Here is a 20,921-nt window from a genome sequence, read left to right as displayed (position 1 = left end):
ATCAACTTAAATTCAATAATATATAAAATTGTTGCTCCTATGAACTTCATTCTCTGCCACCTACTTCCTTTGGCTGTTATTTTACATAATTTAAATCTTTATCCATTGTATGCTTAACAATATAGATTTCAAATTATTACTTTATTCAGTTATTTTTTGAAAATCAGATAGGACAAAAAGGTTATAAACAAAAAGTACACTTATACTCCCTTATCCATTTACCTATATAGTTACCTTTATCAGAGTTCTTTACTTCCTGTATTTCTTTAAAAATTTATTTTTATTGATACATAACAATTTTACATATTTATAGAGTACATGAGATTTTTGATACATGCATGCATTGTGTAATGATCAAATAAGGATAATTATTCATCAACATTTATTATTTCTTTGTATTAGGAGCATTTCAGATTTTCTCTTCTCACTATATTGAAATACATAATAAATTATTGTTAACTATAGTCACTCTACTGTTCCATCAAACACTAGAACTTACACCTGCTATATAACTATATGTTTTTACATATTAACCAACCTCTGTTTGCAGCACCCCTTTCCCAACCTCTAGCAACTATCATTATACCCTCTACCTCCATGAATTCATCTTTTTTGGCTCCCACATATGAATGAGAACATGTGATATTTGACTTTCTGTGTTTGGTTTTGTTCTGTCTTTGTCATGTAAAATCTCTGCTTGATTAGCATAGCAGACTGCTGATGATTGCACAGAGATCTCTTAGATGCCTGGAATCAATCATTCTTCAAACCTTTGTGTGTGTGTGTGTGTGTATATATATATAAATATATATACACACTATATTGTGTGTGAATAAAGACAATTTTCTTTATTCATTCACTGATGGATACTTGGGTTGATTTTATCACTTAGTTTTTGTGATTAGTACTGCAACTAACATGAGGGTGTTAATTGCACCCTTTGATGTACTGATTTCCTTCCCTTTGAATAAATACACAGTAGTGGGATTCCTGGATCATATGGTAGTTCTATATTTAGTTTTCTTGAGAAACCTCTATAGTGTTTTCTATAATGGATGTACTAATTTACACTTCCACCAACAGTGCATAAGAATTCTCTTTTCTTTGCATCTTAGCCAACATTTACTTTGTCTTTTTGATAATAGTTATTCTAACTGGGGTGATATATATATCATTGTGGTTTTGAATTGCTTTTCTCTGATAATTAGTGATATTGAGAATTTTTAAATGTACTTTTGGCTATTAAATACCTTCTTTTTAACATGATTATTGCCTAATTACCTTTGTTTCACCCTGAAGGCTCCATTTACCATTTCTTGTAGGGCAAGTATGGTAGCAATAAACTCAGTTTCTTTTTCTTGGAATGTCTTATCTTAATTCTTCCTTTACTTGTTTTTTTAAGACAAGGTCTTGCTCTGACACCCAGGTGGAAGTGCAGTGGCATGATCCCAGCTCACTGTAGCCTCGACCTCCTGGGCTCAAGCGATTCTCCCACCTCATTTTTTTTTTATTTTTTAGAGACATGCTCTGACTATGTTGGCCAGGCTGGTCTTGAACTCCTGGGCTCAAGTAATCCTCCTGCCTTGGCCTCACAAAGTGCTGGGATTACAGGAGTGAGCCACTGCACCTGGCCCCTCTCCTTTATTTTTAAAGAAAATTTTACCTGAAATAGAATTCTTGGTGACAGTCCTTTCCTTTCAGCACTTTGAATATACCATCCTATTGTTTCCTGACCCCAAGGGATTCTGATGAAACATCAGCTGTTAAGTTTATTTAGAATCACTTGTACATGATGAATCCCTTCTCTCTTGCTGGCTTTAAAAACTTTGATAATGAGGTGTTTAGGTTTCAGTTTCTTTTAATTTATTTTCCTTTGCATTTATTGACCTTTTCCAATGTATTGATTAAGATTTTTCATCAGATTTTGGACATTTTCAGTCATTATTTTTCCATATTCATTTGTTCTTCTGTTTTCTTCTTTTGGAACTTCCATTGTGTTAATATCAGTATCTTTGATGATGCCTTATGATCCTCTGAAGTTCTGTTCATTTGTGTACTCTTCTTTTATTTCCTTTGATTGTATAATGAATTAAACTATCTTCTAGGAAATATATTCTTTATTCTAGCTGGTAAAATCTACTGTTTCACTTCTATGGTAAATTTTTAATTTTTGTGATTGCAGTTTTCAGCCCTAGAATTTCCATTTGGTTCTGTTTTATAATTTTAATATCCTTATTACAGTCTTCTTCTAGTTGGTGAGACATTATTTTTATATGGTCCTTTCATTATTTAAATATATCTCTTTATTAGTCCATTCTCATATTGCTATAAAGAACTACCTGAGACTGGGTAATTTATGAAGAAAAGAGGTTTAATTGATGCAAAGTTACATAGGCTGCATAGGAAGCATGGCGGGGGAGGCCTTAGGAAACTTACAATCATGGAGGAAGGTGAAGGGGAGGCAGGTATATCTTAACATTGCAGAGCAGGAGACAGAGAGTAAAGGTGAAGGGGAAGCAGGCATATCTTAACATTGCAGAGCGGGAGACAGAGAGTGAAGGGGGAAGTGCTATACACTTTTAAACAACCAGATCTCGTGAGTACTCACGCACTATCATGAGAACGGCAAGGTGGAAATCAACCCCCTTGATCCTGTCACCTCCCACCAGGCCCCTCCTGCAACATTGGAGATTACAATTAGACATGAGATTTGGGTGGAGACACAAATTCAAACCATATCAGTTTCCTTTCAGTTTTTCAAACACATCTAAATAAGTTTATTTAAAATATTTGTCAAATAAGTAAAACTTCTGGGCCTTCTCAGTGACAATGTAATGGACTTTTTTGTTGATGTTTACAGGCCATACTTTTGAAGCAGTCTCATTGTCTGGGGTAAATACCTGAGGTTTCGTTGCCTCATTCCAAGGAAATCAAGGACACACACACATGTGGAGTGAAGTTAAGAGTAGAGGTGTAATAGGCAAAAGTAAAAGAGAATAGTTCTCTCTCCTGCAGAGAGAGATAGGAGCTCTTGAGTGGGTCTTCCACCTTGCAGTGGAATGCCCAGGATTTTATAGACAGGCTTGAGGAGGCAATGTCTGATTTACATAGGGCCCAAAGTTTGGTTGGACCGAGTGTGATGCTTATATAGCATGAGGAAGTTGGCCAACCCATCCTAATCTTCTTATTATGCAAATGGGCTTTCCACTTGACTGACACCATGTTGTCTGCTCCCTACTGCACAAGTCGTTGGTGAGGAAAAGGGAAGATAGAACCGCCATGTTGAACATGTCTAGTCTCCAGGTAGCCTTTTCCTATTGGCATAGCTGCCAGCATTCACCTGTGCAAGCTTCCAACTTGTTTGTCTATGTCTGCAGCTTGATTTTACAAACTGCTTTTTGTTAGAAAATAAATGATTTGGGGGCTGCTTTTCATTAAAAGGAAAACCTTACTGAGGACTTCCTTACCCTCACTATCTACCTAAATAATTTCTGTCTTTGTCATGAGAAATCTCTGCTTGATTAGCATAGCAGTCTGCTGATGATTGCACAGAGATTTCTTAGATGTCTGGAATCAATCATTCTTCAAATCTTTGTCAAGTGACTGTGTGTGCATCTAAGTGCATCTCTTAAACTCTCACAGAGTTTACAACACTGCCTTAGCCTTCACTTCCTGCTTGTGAAGAGCATTGACCAGAGATGAGAATGTAAAGCCTTTTTACATCTTTCTTAAACACATACATAGCTTTGGGAATGCAAAAATCTTGATATCCAGGGCATTTTAGATTCCCAGAAAATTTTCAGAGTATTTCCAAGTCCTCTATTGGCATCTCATCTCCCAGGATTTTAGTATTTTGATGACCTTATTGTGTGTTTCAACTATTATCAATGATATGAGGCAGCTGTGATGTTCAACATTTGTCTATAATTGTTTTTTAGGCAAATGCTTTTCCTAGCCCCAGGAAAAGGCTGTTCATATTCTGCACCTTATAGGTCAGTTTAAATAAATATAGCCTTGCAAAAGAAATCTTCCAAAGAACTGCCAAATATGTCAAATAATAAAAAGCTCTGAAAGTGAGACTTTGAAGATCAAACCCTTTTCTGCCCTGTCTAGTCACTACTATATTGCTCACTTTCACTGCAATCACAGTTGTCCATATTCAATGATATCAAAAGCTTTGGAGGTGGGGGATATGGGAATAGGAAAGGTTAAATTGCCACAAGCTTGCCTACAGATATTCGGCTATTTTTCTTGAATAAATGCTCCCTAGTTTTCTCTAAGCCTTGGGTTAATTTCCAGAGTTCTAAAAATGTTTATTCTGATGATTTTTTTTTTAGAGTATTCTCATTACTTTTGTGAAGGAGAAAATTTTCTGAGGTCCTTACTCCACCAATTTTATTTATGTAATTTCTAATATTACAGCATTGCTGAGTTCCTGGACACAGCTCAATGTGTGGTATATATGCACTTTTGCATTTAGGTTCTTAAATATTTCATTTAAGGTTTTTGGATCACATTCTCATGATTTTCCCATTTTAATTGGAGATAGACACTAAATCATAGCTTAAAGTAGACATTGTCCTGGTGTCAACGTATATCCAGTCTAATTATCTAGAATTGTGGGCAATTAAAATGAATGTTCCGAACAATGGCCATTAGTTCTGTAACAACTACACCTTTAAAAATACAGTTATGAATTGCTTAATGACTGGAATACATTCTAAGAAACGTGTTGTGAAGTGATTTTGCCATTGAGTGAAGATGATAGAGTATATTTACACAAACCTGGATGGTATAGCCCAGTATACACATAGATTGTATTGTATAGCCTATTGCTCCTAGGCTACAAACCTGTACAGCATGTTACCACATGGAATACTGTAGGGAATTGTAATGAAATGGTAAATATTTTTTATCTGAACACATCTAAACATGGAAAAGATACAATAAAAATTGTATCTTGTAATCTTAGGAAATCCTCGTTGTTTATATGTGGTTCATCATTGATCAAAATGTCATTATATCGTATATGACTGTACTTTTATTAAGGGAACTATGAAGAATGGGTTTCTAGATTTTAGAAACATCTTATTAGATGCTGACATAAATCATTGGTAATTTTATCACAGCACTCAACTCCTCAAACCTTTTACTTAGTCAAGATTTTACTGAGCTCTTTAAAGATTCTGTACCAGTCTACACAGAACTCATCAGCACCTGTGACCTAGCCACTGAGAATACTTAAAAGTACTGAGCAGTACTTCATGTTGGATACAGTTTCTAGATCTCACTGTTTCAAATCTTAGTTCTAACTTTTTGAATTATCACAACATCTTTTTGATACATATATACCTTTATAATGTGTATAAAATAAAATTAGCTTGTTCTACAATTTTATATCACACCATTTGAAAATATACTACAGAATCACATTAGTAAGATTGATGTTCCTGGTATTTATCCATCCATCTACAAGTTAATTTATTTGTTGCCTCCCTCTCTTAACAAAATATTGAATGTTGACTGTGTATCACATTATATGAGACCCTGCTTATGTAAGAAAAAGTAACAAGCTTTCCTTCTCTGCAAGGAATCCACAGACTATTGAAAAAGAAGGTACGTAAACAAAATCTTGTAATGCTTTGGAATAAGTGCGGTATTTTGGGTGATAATGTAAGTTTGGTTGCACAATGGTATGGAAGCAAAATGGAGGGGAAGAGGGACAATTATTTTTGGAAAAGTATAATTTTTATTCTCTAATTTTTTACCTCAGTTTCTCTGTGTATCTACTAAATGTTGTCCTTTTTGCAACATCTTAGAACGTGGCTGATTCAGTAATTTCTTATTAACCAGCTGTCTTCTGACTTTATTTTCTCTTCCCTGAAGGTCTGGGATTCATCAAAGTCAGGATTTAATCACACAGGCTCAGGCCAGACATACTGTGAGAACACATTCCATTTGCTACTTGGCTCTGCCAATACACATAAATCTATCCTGTCTTAAGACTGCTTTGTATCAGAGGCAAACATCCACAAAGGAGTCTCTGATCATTCTAATAGGGCCTTTGCTGAAATCACCAGATGCATCTGCTAGTGGGTACTTGGTTCTCATCCAGACCCAGGTTCCTGAAATAAAATTCTCAAAACACAAATCTCTATGCTCATGGAAATTTTAATGCAACCCATAAAATATATTTTCTTTGTGTCTTTATTTATTAGCTGTGGTATTTAGAGAGAATAAAAAAGAAAACTTTTGTCAACTTTTTGAAAATCTTCAATAAAATCAGAAGATGCTGAATTTCCACATGTCTTGAAGATTTGGGGGCTGGATAGAGCATTGTAAGCCAGGCCATTTCTTACACTAAATCTGTAGAGTGAGCAGGTAGGGATGTGACAAGAATTCTAGGGGTTGGAAATCTCCCTGCCTGTAATAAACTTGATATATTTATGATATTGCTTTAGTTTATTCCTGTGACTAAGAATTGCTCTTACTCACTTGGTGAATTTCTTTTTTTAAATGTTTAAATTGCGTGTATTTGATTTTTTGAATAGGTAATACATACACATGGTGTAAAATTCAAACATACAAAGTATTTAGAAAACAATACATACACATGGTGTAAAATTCAAACATATAAAGTATTTAGAAAACACTCTTCAATCCACCTCTGACCTCAGCCATTCTGCGTACTATAAGCAACTAATATTTTCTGTCTCTTGCAGTGGCCATGGTGGTCCACATCTGTAATCCCAGCTGCTCCAGAGGCTGAAGTGAGAGAATTCTTTGGGTTCACTGCTTGTGCTCAAAAGCTGGAGACAAGCCTGGGCAACGTAATGAGACCCAGTTTCAAAAAAGAAACAAAGAAAACAATGCTTTCTGTCTCTTAAATAGTTTTCAAAAAATATTTTGTTCATACATACAGAGAGAGAGAGAGAGAGAGAGAGAGAATTTGCATGTGTTACTTTAATGGATGGAGCTTTGTTTCTCACTTAAAATTTGTCTTGGAGATAATTTCCTATCATTATGAGCTCTCCAATTTTCCTTTAAGGCCAAATAGTTTTTCAAAATGAGGATATATTTTCTCCTATTTGCCTGCCCTCTATCAATGAAGGTTTGGGTTATTTCTAAATCTTATATGCAATAACTTATGTATAACCAAGAGCATATACAATGTCACACTTGTGTGAATAGATGGGAGAGTGTCTTCTAGTGAAATAGCTGGTTAAAAGAGAACTTTGTGCATTTGCATTTGCTAGATTCGTGATAGATGATAGATTTTCAACAGCAATATGTGCGGGTGCTTCTTTCCTCGTGTCTTTGCCAGCACTCTGAGCCATCAAGCCTACTTTATCTTATACTAAATTCCTGTCTACATTTGGATCTGTTACTACATTCTTCCATTCCATCTCATTGATGTGTCTTTATTCTACATGAGAAAATTCCTCACTAGTTTACTTTATACTTATATTAAGTTTTAATATCTGCATAAGTAATTATTTCTCAATATTCCTCCTATTTCTTAAGTTCTCTGACTATCCTTGCTTTTTAAGTTTTCCATGTAACCTTGACATACGCTTTGCTTATGTGGTTGTTATTAAAATTATTATCATGTTACATTTAAAGATTATCATATGTAAAATTTTTATTTTTGCAATGTGAAGCCTTCCTATTAAAAAAACCATATGTGAATTTCTATTATCTTACTTTTAATCAGAAAAATTTTTACTTTTATTTGTACATGTCTTGCATATTTCTTAATACACTTATTCCTATACATTTCAACATTTTTTGCTATCAGAAATGGAAAATTATTTACCTTTAAACTGTCATTGCGTTATATATGAATGGCTATAGATTTCTATCTATAGCATTGAATATCATCAAGTTGATATTCACTTACCTTGTAAAATTCTCTTGTTATTGATTTTCAGTTGTAGTTATTTCATTTTATGATATAAAATAATATTGTCTGAACTTAGTAGTGATTTTACATCCTCCTCCTTTCCCTGCTTTATAACTATACTAATAACACCTTCAGAACAATGTTAAATAATAGTAATGACAATGGACATCTTACCTTATATCATATCATCCTATTTTATCTTATAATATAATCTCATTCTGTTAAAATTTTTAAAAATCAAGATTAAAAAATAAGTATTATGAACTTCTGTCCAGTCTGTGGGAACTACTTTCCACTTCAAACTATTAATATGTTTAATTACATAAGTAGATTTCCATTTTATTTTTTATTATTTTTTAACATCTTTGCATTCCTAGAAAAAATTCCACTTGGCCTTATTGTATTTTCCAATGTGTTGCTGGTTTCTGTTTGTTGATATTTCGCCTAAGATTTATCATCAATTGTTATAGGGAGATTTGCTACGTTATTTTTTATTGCAATATTTGTTACTGTTGCTAGCTTAAAATTTTCTTAACTTCAAATAAAATTTCAGAAGTTTTCCCTTTCGGTGCTTTAGAAAAATTTAAATAGTATTAATTTATCTGGTCTTGAGAGATGTTTTACTCTTCTTAAAATTATCTTAACTTGGTGCTTTTTTGGAAGTAGCTCTTTGACGATTTCTTCATCTTTATGACTCTCTTTTCTCATTTACTGTTTCTTTTAGAGTAAGTTTTGATAAATATAAATATTTCTCCGGGGGGGGCCAGATGGCTCTGCTGATAAATTTTATGAAATATTTAAGGCTGAAAATTATCAGTAATGTTAATACGCAAACTCAGAAAATAGGAATGGCATGAAAACTTCCCAAATCATTTTATAGAGAGAGATATTTATTGATTGTGTCATTTAGATTACATGTATATGTAGAGTTTTAAAAAATCACTCATTTGATCTATCACAGAATGAGATTCATGTATTAAAATCTTTTGTTAATTTATTTTTTATTATCACTTATTTTTCAGCTCCTATAATCTTAACTTTATAATTGCTGATGCTACTTTCAAATCTTTGTCTGTTACTTCTTCATAGAAAATTTCATCCATAAGGAGTTGAAAGTGCCTGTCTATGATTTATTTAATGCCTTTTAAAAGAACTTATTTTATCTGATATAAAGGTCACATTCACTCTTTTTTGTTTGTCTGTATTTTACTGGCATTTCTTTGCAAATCCTGTTATTTACAACACTCTTTGCTTTAGATTATGTCTTAAAAATAATGCAAGGAACATTTTTCTTTGTGAGCTGATATGAATGGTTTCTTTTACTGAGTATAAGTCTTTTGCATTTTTTGATATAGCATATATGCTTGTTATCTCAAATTATCTTATAATCTGATTTCTATTTAATATTGGTGCAAAAGCAATTACTTTTTTTACAACCTAATAGCTTGTAAAAATCTTTAATGTGGCTATGGTGTTGCGTTGTTTTTTGATGTCTATTTCCTTTGATCTATTTATTTTTGTCATAGTGGTGCCTTTATAACCGTACCATTCTGTAATCCCCCAAGTGTTCTATTTCTTCGGACAGTATATGCTGTCAGACTATCACACCAAATATCTTGTTTTCCCCTTCAGATTCACTCTCCATCATTCTCTCTCTTCTCTTGGATTGAGAAGTCTGACCCTTAGGAACCGTATGAATGAATTTCCATAACCTCTGGCTTCTGATTAGGCTCAGCCAATGATGAATTCTGGCAAGCCATATGCTAGAGGGAGGAGGGAAAAATCTGTGCTCTTGACTTACCACCACTGTTTTCTTCATTAGGACCAATTCTATATAATTCTGTAGTCCTGAATTCTAGCAATGCTGCTTTCTTCATTCTTTCTGAGATAGGTATAATAACCCTGGTTCCTGCTTCATTCCCTGTGATTTCCCTAAACCCTCATGTTGTAAAATATCACTTTGTAAATAATCCTGTCTTAAGTTTTCTTCTTTTGAGAGTGCTCTCTCTTTTCTATTGGGACCCTGACTGATATGCCTATTATAAACAATGATAAAATTAGCATATTTCCTTTTCTCTTCTGTCTCTCACTTCTCTACAATGTCATCTTCTACTTAATTATGATTTTTTCATAATGTCTATCATCATGACATTATGAGTCTAGACCTATTATTTAAGTAGTCAGTTCTATCAGGTTGGTGCAAAAGTAATTGCGGTTTTTGCCATTACTTTTAATAGCAATAACCACAATTACTTTTGCACCAACTGAATAACATAAATTCTGATTTCCTGGTAAAAATGAAGAACTCTGCATCTGTAGACTGCTGCTCACTTTTCATCCCCATCCTCACCTTCAAGTGTTTGTTAGTTACAGGCTTTCTACATACTCAGAGCATATGTTTACACCTTATTTTAGTAAACTCATCCCCATATTTGTTTTAGCTTGCTATTAAATAAATTCAATGCTTACTGCTAGATGTTTTACCCTCATTTTATAATTATTTTTTGTTTGGCTGGAATTCCACCTCTAGTAGATTTCTTAAATAGTGCTTAGAAGCATTGCCAGACAAAATAAGAGATGCCTGGTTAAAATTTGAACTTCAGAAAAACAACAAGTTGTTGTATTTATTTTATTTATTTATTTTTTGATGTAAGTATGTCCCAAGTATTGCATGGGGCATTTTTATTTGCTAAATCTGGCAACCTTATGTCTGGCATATGGTAAGTACTCAGTAAGTGTTAGCAATTTGTATAATTTGAAGTCTGTGAAAATGACAAGCCTATGGTTTGATGGTGATTATTTAGGTTCAGTTTTTCCTGGAACACAGGATGTATTTTCAGCATGTTATTCAAATTTTCTTTTATTTCTTATATTATTTTCTTGAGTTATGTACTTACGTAGTAGAAGACGGGTGCAAATTCTTCGCAACTCCCCACTAAAATCGAGTGGTGGGAAATATTCTTACCTACAATCTGGGCAGGGTCTCTGTTTTTGACCAATAGAATGTGATGGAAGTGAGGTTGTACAGTTTCTGAGGCCAGACCTCAAGAGATCTGCAACTTCTGCTTTTACCTAACTTGGAACACTCTCGCTTGGAAGCCAACCACTATGGGCTGGTCAGATGGTTAGACTACCCTGGGATGAAGCCCAGATTAGCCATGTAGAAAGATACGCCATGCATAAGAGCCAAATATATTTGGAACATGTAATTCAGCACAGCTACCAGCTGACTGTAGTTGACAGAACAGAGAGCAAAATGATTACCCAGCTGAACCCTTTCTGATTCCTCACCCACAAAAACTGAATACGTGAAATGGTGTTTGTTTGGAGTCATTGAATTTTAGGGTATTTTGTTAGGCAGCAATGAAGTTGTTATATCAGATTTTTAGAAAATTTTGAGTACTCAGTTTTACAAATGTACACTATCTCTTTTCTCTATTCTATAACCAGCATTTTCTATTTAGTTATTTTAATCATTTATTCATTATAATTGTTTTATTTTGCTCACTTTATTTTTTCATTTCTATAATCATCATTATTCCATTTTTAATATTGTCTTTTTGTTATTCATTCAAATTTAGCTTAATTTCTATAATGGTTAATATTACTTTTATCTTACAGTTCTATTCTGAACACTGCATACTCACTGCTAAATTCTTTTGCTGTTGGCTTCCTGAATTTCTATACTTTTTACTCTTGTGGTTCGTTTCAAAGAAGCAATGGCTTAGTTGATTTTTAAAAAATAAATTATTGTGAAATTTGGCCGCAATTTTCATCTTCTTCTATGTTTTCTTCCTTTTCCATGTGGTAGAGTCATGCAAATTTTTCTGCTTTTTTTCCTTTTTTGACTAATTACTTAAGTAACAGGTGAGTATTGTTTTCCACCATAATAGCAATTTCCTAGGTGTTTGTTTAAAGAAAGTGTGGCTTGCTGAAATGTCTTGCATTTCTCAGAGTTTGGTGTGTGAGTTTACGTGGCCTTTTCTTTTTGCTGCCTAATGACAACAATAGGTAGTTGTGAGATATTGCTCAATACATCAGTTTCCGTCTTCCTTGAAGTCACTGAGACAGCCTACTTAATGAAATTATAGCTAGTCTGTCTGGCTTTTATTTAGCTCCGTTTCCTGTGCTTTGAAAACACTGAACTCATCCAGGAATATTTTAGATTCCAGTATGAGGTCATGCTAGGGGGTGTACCTTAAGATGTGACTTTCACCTGTGAGAAGGTTTCTGGTCTGTCTGTTACCAGCAGCTTCAGTATTTGCTTTCCTCATCCTCCCAAGAACAGTCCTGCTTGTTCTCTACTGTCTGAAGCACCACTTCCTGCTCAACAATGTTTTCAGGTTGTTATCTGTGTCCATTTTATATAGTTAGTGGAGTGTTTCATTTAAAACAATTCCACTTGTTGCTTTTGAGTAATTCAAAGAGAAGTAGACATTGCCAAATTACTATCATTATCTTCACATGGAATCTCTCTAAAAACTTTTGAGGTTGTCACGTTTCACTATTTATTTTTATTTAATGATATATTAAATATACAAATGTGGGCATACAGTGTAATATAAATGAAGAATTTAAAAATATAATAGCAAAATGAAAACCTATTTATCAATCATCAGTATAAGAAAGACAAAAAGGAAAGTGACTAGAACGTAAGAACAAGAAGATCTTCCCTCTCCATCCCTCCATATTTTCTTCACAGGCTTGCCATGGGTGTCATGTTCTAAGATTTCCACTTGATATAAATTAATGTTGGAGGACATATCTTGTGACTTGCATTTTTTGTGCTTTACTATACCTCTGGGAATCACCTGTGATAACATTGCATCTGTAGATCATTCTTTTTCATCGTTGCACTGTATTTTATTGTATGTATATACAACAATTTACCTATTCTATTATTCAAGGGCATTTGGGCTATTTCCCATTTTAGCTATTATGAACAGCACTGATGTAAATATTCTTTTATATGTTTCCTGTAGTACATGAATATATTTTCCAAGGATTGTACATAGATATGAAATTATTAAATAAAGATTAGTTTTATCTTCTTATTTACAGTAGTTCTCTCTTATATGTGGAAGATAGATTCCAAGACTTCCAATGGATGCCTGAAAACTTGAATAGTACCAAATCCTATAAACTACGTTTTTTTTCCTATGCATGCATACATACATACATACATGCCTATGATAAAGTTTAGTTTATAACTTCGGCACGGTAAGAAAATTCAAAATAACTAATAATAAAATAAAATAATTATAACAATCTGACAGCATCACTATTCTTGTGCTTTGGATCCATTATTAAGTAAAGTGAGAGTTACTTGAACACAAGCACTGTGATATGGGAAGATCTGATCTGATACTTGAGATGGCTACTGCGTGATTATGTGGCATGGATATGCTGGACAATGGGATGATGCATGTCATGCTGTGCAATTTAAAACTTATGAATTATTTAGTACTAGAATTTCCCACCTGATGTTTTCAAACTGTGGTTGACCACAGATAACCATGGAAAACGAAATTGCAGATAAGAGGAGACAACTATACTAAGCAATTTCAAATTATTTCCTCAAGAGATAGCACTAATATATATTACTTCAGTATGTAGTAGTATGTGAGGGTTCCTGTTGTCCTACAACTTGGACAGCCTGTGTTCTCATCCTAATTTATTTATTTTTCCAAATATATTGGGTATCATGATTTTAATCCACATTTAGCTGATGTCTAACGATGTTGAGCCTTGTTTTTATATATTTTTGTCATTCACATTTCCACTTATCTAAAGTGCATTTTGTACATGTTCTTCTTTTTGATTTTTAAAAATTCTGTGTACAATTTCTGTATATATTCTGTTACTAATTCATTGTCAATTACTTGATTACTAAAAATTTTCTCCTAGTTTGTAGTTTACCTTTTTAGACTCGCTATCATTTATTTCGGTGAAAAGACATTTTTAACTTCCATATGATAAAATATAGCAATATATTTTTCATTTTGTGATTTTTTTAAGATATATTTTCCTACTCCAAGTCTTATAGATATTTTATAATGATTTACAAAAGTTTTGTAATTTCTACTTTCAACCATATGATATTGTTGGCTTGATATAGAAATTTCATTACATTTTTTCCTGCAACGTAAACCAATTTTCCTAGCAAAAATTATTGAAGAGCCCATATTTCCCATGTAGTCATCAGTAATGTCCTGTTGTATATCAAATTTCCCTACATGTGCAAATCGATTTCTGAGATCTCCATCATGCTTCCTGGTCAATTTGTCTGTCAAGAATTAATATAGCGCTGATGTAAAACCTGCTCTTAGACCATGACCCACACCTTTTCCTCTTTAGGTGTATTTTGCTCATAATTAGCCCCTGTTAATATACATTTTTAAATTATGTTACAAGGATAATTTTTTAAAAGCCTGTTGGAATTTCATATACTCCATAGGTCAATTTAGGAAAACTGAAAATTTTGTGATAATGAGTGAGTTCAATCACTGTATATAGAATATAAGTCCATTTATTTATCTCTGCTTTAATACCTGTCAAGAAAGTTTTATGATTCTTCATCATGTATGTGCTTATCTCTTTTCTGAAATTTAGTTTTAATCTTTAAATGTTTACAGAGTACACCTGCATGCAAAGACCAAGATGAAGAAAGAAAACAATCATCATCATTCCAACAGACCCATTAATAGCGTCCTTCAAAAATAAAAATATCTTACTTCTTTTATTTTTAATTTTTGTAGGTACATAGTAGTTGTACACATTTACAGAGTAAATGAAATGTTTTGATACAGGCATGCAGGGCATAATAATCACATTATGGAGAATGGGGTATCCATCCCCTCAAGCATTTATTCTTTGTGTTACAAAAAATCCAATTATACTCTTGTAATTATTTTAACATGTATAATTAAGTTAATATTGACTATAGTCACCCTGTTGTGCTATCAAATACTAGGTATTATTCATTCTATTTTTTCCCATTAACCATCTCCACCTTCTCCTAACCCCTTCACTACCCTTCCCATCCTCTAGTAACTGTCCTTCTACCCTGTTGTGTTATCAAATAGTAGGTATTATTTATTCTATTTTTTTAACCCTTTAACCATCTCCACATTCACTTAATCTCCTCACTATCCTTGCCATTCTCTGATAACCATCCTTCTACTCTCTGTGTCAATGAGGTCGATCATTTTGATTTTTGGAACCCACAAATAAATGAGAACAGGTGATGTTTGTATTTCTGTGCCTGGCTTATTTCACTTAACATAATGATCTCCGGTTCCATTCATATTGTTACAAATGACAGGATCTCGTTCTTTTTTATGGCTGAATGGTACACCATTGTGCATATGTACCACATTTTCTTTATCAATTTATATGTTGATGGACACTTAGGTTGCTTCCAAATCTTGGCTATTGTGAACAGTGCTGTAACAAACATAAAAGTGCAGCTATTGTTTCCATATACTAACTTCCTTTCTTCCGAATGTGTGCCCAGCAGTGGGATTGCTCGACCATATGGTAGCTTGATTTGTAGTGTTTTGAGGAACCTCCAAACTCTTCTCTATAGGGGTTGTACTAATTTACATTACCACCAGCAATGTAGGAGGTTCTCTCCAGCATTTGTTATTGCCTATCTTTTGGATATAATCTATTTTAACTGGGTAAGATAATATCTCATTGTAGTTTTGATTTGCATTTCTCTGATAATAAATGATGAGCACATTTTCATATAGCTGGATATCCACATGTATCCATATGTTTGCCATTTGTATGTCTTCTTTTGAGAAATGTCTATTTAAATCATTTGCCCATTTTTAATCAGATTATTAGATTTCTTCCTAATGAGTTGTTTGAACTTCTTAGGTATTCTGGCTATTAATCCTTTGTCAGATGGGTGGTTTGCAAATATTTTCTCCCAACCTGTGAACTGTCTTCTCACTTTGTTGATTGTTTCCTTTGTTGTGTAGAAGCTTTTTAACTTGATGTAATTCCATTTGTCCCTTTTTGCTTTGGCTGCCTGTGTTTGTGGGATATTACTCAAGAACTTTTTGCCCAAATCAATGTCCTGGAGATTTTCCCCAACGTATCCTTGTGGTAGTTTCATAGTCTGAGGCCTTAGATTCAAGTCTTTAGTCCATTTTGATTTGATTTTTGTATCCCGGCAAGAGACAGGGTAAGTCTAGTTTCATTCTTCTGTTTTTCTTCTTCTAGTTTTTCTATTTCTATGAAGAATGTCATTGGTATTTTAATAGGTATTGCATTGCATCTGTAGATTGCTTTGGGCAGTATGAACATTTTAACAGTATTGATTCTTCCAATTTATTAATATAGAGTATCTTTCCACTTTTTGTTGTTCAATTTCTTTCATCAGTTCTACATAGTTTTATTATAGAGATCTTTTACTTCTTTGGTTAAGTTAATTTCTATGTATTTAATTTTATTGGTAGCTATTGTAAATGGGATTACTTTTAAAATTTCATTTTCAGGTTATTCACTGGTGACATATAGAAATGTTACTGATTTTAGTATATTGATTTTGTATCCTGCAACTTTACTGAACTTGCTTATCAGTTCTAATAGTTTTTTTGTGTGGAATCCTTAGGTCTTTCTAAATATGTGATCACAATTATTAAAACATCTTGACTTCTAACAGCATATTTACTTTTGCCTATTTCAGTATTTTATTTAATACAGTCATGTATTAGATACACTTATGTGTCTGGCTTCTTTTTCTTATTGTTATGTATGTGCCAATGATTTATATTCCTGCATGTGGCTAGAGATCATTTATTTTCAGTACCGTATGATATTTTATCATATACATATACCACAACTGATATATTCATCTTGTTTTGTAGACATTTGCATAGTTTAAAATTTTGGGCTGTTACAAAAAATACTGCTATGAACATTCTAATCTGTGGCTTTCAGTAAAAAAAACTACACATTTATGTTTTGTGAATTATTATTGTGATGTAGAGGCAAAGTTACAGGGTCCTAAAGTATGTATATTTTCAGATTTACTATATATTCTAAGCTATTTATGAAAGTGATTGAAGTGTGTAGTTGGGATATCATTCTGAATCTTATAGAAATGGTAAAAGTTAAAAATACAAATTTTAAGTATCAATATATTGGTATTGATTGTATTTAAATCCATAGAATTCAATGCAATATTAGTCTATGATTATAGACAGAGAAAAGAAAGAGAACAATGATTATCCTACTGCTACTATTGATGTGCATCATTCTGAGGCAATAAGGACTGAAAAAGAGGAGATGATGAAGTAGGGGCAACATCAGAATATTGAATTTTGGAAGCCAAATGAAGAAATTGTTTCAAGAAGGAAGGAGTGGCTAAATATTTCAAATGGCTCAGACAGAATAAATAAATTGAAGACTTACAATTGACCATTGCATTTGGTAAGATAGAATCATTGTGATTTTGACAAGAATTGTCTTAATGGGGTAGGGACAAAGAAAGTCTAAATGGAATGGAAATTAAGTCGAGAGAGTAGGAGAGAGTGGTCCATTTGAGAATCTTTAAATAAAGAAATAAAAAGAGACCTTATATAAGGACGTTTATTTATAGATAGAGATATTTCAGCGTGTTTAAATTTGATTTTGAAAAAAGTTTTTATATGGAAGAAATTTTGAACATCCAGAAGATAGAGCATAGCTACAGGAGCAAAGAACTTAAGTAAGCAATAGAGAACACAAAAGGTACCTAGTGCATAAAGGGAGAGGTGGACGTTAGATAAAATTAGAAGTGCTTCATATATTTAAACAGGAAGGAAGAAAGTGTGTGGGCACAAGTACAGGTGTGGGGTGAAAATTTGCTGAGAAACTGAGGTTATTTGGTTGTAGTTGGTTCTATATTTTACATGACATAAGAAGTGAAACCATCAGTCTAGATAGAGTAAGGGGAAATAACAAAATATTGCGTATTTGAGAGGAAAGAAAAGGTGAGCATAGGAAAGGATCTGAGAGAACACATCATTTTAAAGGAAAGCGTTGATGGAAATAAGAATATCAATGTTTTGAAACCTGAGATGTTGCCCAACAACTTGGGAGAAAAAGGGTTAGGCTGGAGAGAAGGAAATGGAAAAAATGGAGTACCAAGATGACCATGAAAACTATGTGAATCACTTCACCCATCTTGACTTTACAAACTTCAAATAGTTACACTAGTGAAAAAGTTTTTTCACACTTTGGGAAATGTATACTATGTGACATTCTCTGAATTGTTTAAGGGAATCGAAGATATTTCTGACATTTTATTTTGGCTCATTGGTTTTCATATATTTGTTAGCCACTCTCATTTCTTTTATTGGTTTATGGGGAAATGCCTACTGAGATCAGACAGCTAAGTGGGATCAACACATGTTAAGTAGGACCATGATACTGGCCTATATAAAATAAGAGGCAAAGAACCGCAATTAATAATTAATGCACTTTCAGTAGAGATCCAGAGTAATCAAGGTGCACCTCAGACACAGTGATCAAAATGCAATGAATTAGGTTGAGGAGAGCTAAGAGAGATAGATTCAGCTATCTTGTCCCAACAGAAAGGTTAAGAGTCAAAGTTTATAAAAAATTAAAGACACTTGAAGAGCAGGGGGATTTGGACTTCAGGGTTATTAGCGTTAGAGTGAAAATGTGAAGATAGGCTTGGAAATTCCCTGTGATGTCCTCTAACAGGGGATAAACATGGTAAGAGGTGGAGGACCAGTAGAAAAAAGGATGGCTCCAAGTTAAGGGTTAGTAATGAGAGGTGAAGCCAGGTAGACTTACTGGGTGGAATGGGGACTTTGAGAAGTTTTCTGTCTTACAAAAGGATTGTAATAATGCACCAATCAGCACTGTGTAGCTAGGATTGTAAAACACACCAATCAACACTCTGTAGCTAGCTAGAGGTTTGTAAATTTGACCACTCAGCACTCTGTAAAATGGACCAATCAGTGCTCTGTAAAATGTACCAATCAGCACTCTGTAAAATGGACCAATCAGCAGGACATGGGAGGGGACAAATAAGGGAATAAAAGCTGGCCACCTGCAGCCAGCAGCGGCAACCCGCTGGGGTCCCCTTGCATGCTGTAGAAGGTTTGTTCTTTTGTTCTTGCTGCTGCTGCTCACTCTTTGGGTCTGTGCCATCTTTAAGAACTGTAAACTCACCACGAAGGTCTGCAGCTCCATTCTTGAAGTCAATGAGACCACAAACCCACTGGAAGTAACAAATTCTGGACACGGTAAGAGTTATGCAATTATTGGAGCAGAGGTTGTAGATAATGGTTTTGGATTGAATAAGACCCACTGATGGACTTGCTTGTGCTGAATAAGGTTTAAAATAAACTGATTTAGCATTACGTACACATGGACACAAAGAAGGGAATAATAGACACCAAGGTCTTCTTGAGAATGGAGGCAGGAAGAGGGTGGGAAATGAAAAACTACCCATTGGATGTTACGCTGATCACCTGGGTGACAAAATTATCTGTACCAAACTCCTGAGACATGCAACTTACTCATGTAACAAACTTGCACATATACCCCTTGAACCTAAAATAAAAGTTGGGAAAAAAATTGATTTAGTTTGCAACATCTGAGAATTTTGAGATTTTATATTGAAATCTGTATTTCGAGTTTCTTTTAAAAGGTAGAAAGGTGTAGGAATAATGCACTTATTTCTGCATGAGAATAACTATCTGGAGTTAAGTAGCTGCTGTCATACCAAGGAATAGTGAACTCTCTCCAGTTTTCCATAGTCCCCACCCAACTGGATTCCTTCATATTTAGGATGTGCATGTCTCCTGTCCCTGATTTATGTAAACACACAGAAATAGGGAAGGATTGGCGGATGCTAGGAGGGAAAAAGACACTCTGTTTTAGATCAATGCTTCTAAACTAATAAGTTTGACCAGAGGATGTGAAACAAGATGACAAGTCACGGTTTCACATTTTCTGTGAAACTAATTATACACATGAAGAAAAGAAACTGAAATTATGACCTTGGGTCAGGGTGTGGACATGAAAGTAATAGCCTGCCCCATTACTGCCTGCTATGCATGCAAGTCTGCTAAACAATCCAGCGGGTAGGAGAGAAGGGTTTAGAGAGGTAGGAAGGAGATACACCGACAATGGGTTTGCTGACTCACATGCCATAAAGATGATAGCTGTACAATAATACAACCAATTCATAAAGATATTATGTCAAGAAGAGCAGTTTGCACTGAAGATGAACATCTCGTCTGAGCACAGCTTCATTACTAGAATGCTGTTATCCTCTTTGGCTTAGCAAAGTAATTTCTGCTAGTTCTACCTCAGTCTCCTAAAAGTTGCATAGGCTGTTACCAACAACGAGCATGCAAATGCAAAACTTCATGTGTCTTAGCACAACCTTAATGAACATAAAAGACCTAATAAATGCAATTGTTAACTGTAAGTATATTTAGGAAATCTTTTAAGGGCAATGTCTCCTACTATTGCTCTAGTTTTGAAGTAGCAGTGCAGTGCATTAGCTTATGATTGGAAGCTCTTTTTTGTAACCTATTTATTTAGGAAATGTTATAAATATGATACAGAATAATTTCTACAAAACGGCTCCATGACATATTGGTGGTTGTTGGCTTCACTAGACCAATGACCCTGAGCTCTCCTAATTTGTGTTGCATGTGAATTAGGCCATTTAGTCTCTGATGTCTCACTTTTCTTATCTACAGATGAGTGTTAATATTTCCTCTGGTTTAGCAAATAAAGTTGCCACTAAATTCAAGACTATAATAATGTACATAAAAGCTATTTAAATACCATAAAATACTCCATAAATGAGATGGATAATTTGTGCTTGAATTTTGGTATTACAAATAAATGATTAGCTGTGTTAAAAAAATGGAAAATAGAAGATGGCCGAATAGGAACAGCTGCAGTCTCCAACTCCCAGCGCGAAGGACACAGAAGACGGGTGATTTCTGCATTTTGAACTGAGGTACTGGGGTCA

Source organism: Colobus angolensis, unplaced genomic scaffold (genome assembly GCF_000951035.1).
Source record: "Colobus angolensis palliatus isolate OR3802 unplaced genomic scaffold, Cang.pa_1.0 Scaffold78, whole genome shotgun sequence".
Lineage (NCBI taxonomy): Eukaryota > Metazoa > Chordata > Mammalia > Primates > Cercopithecidae > Colobus > Colobus angolensis.
Note: the sequence above shows the minus strand (reverse complement) of the source record.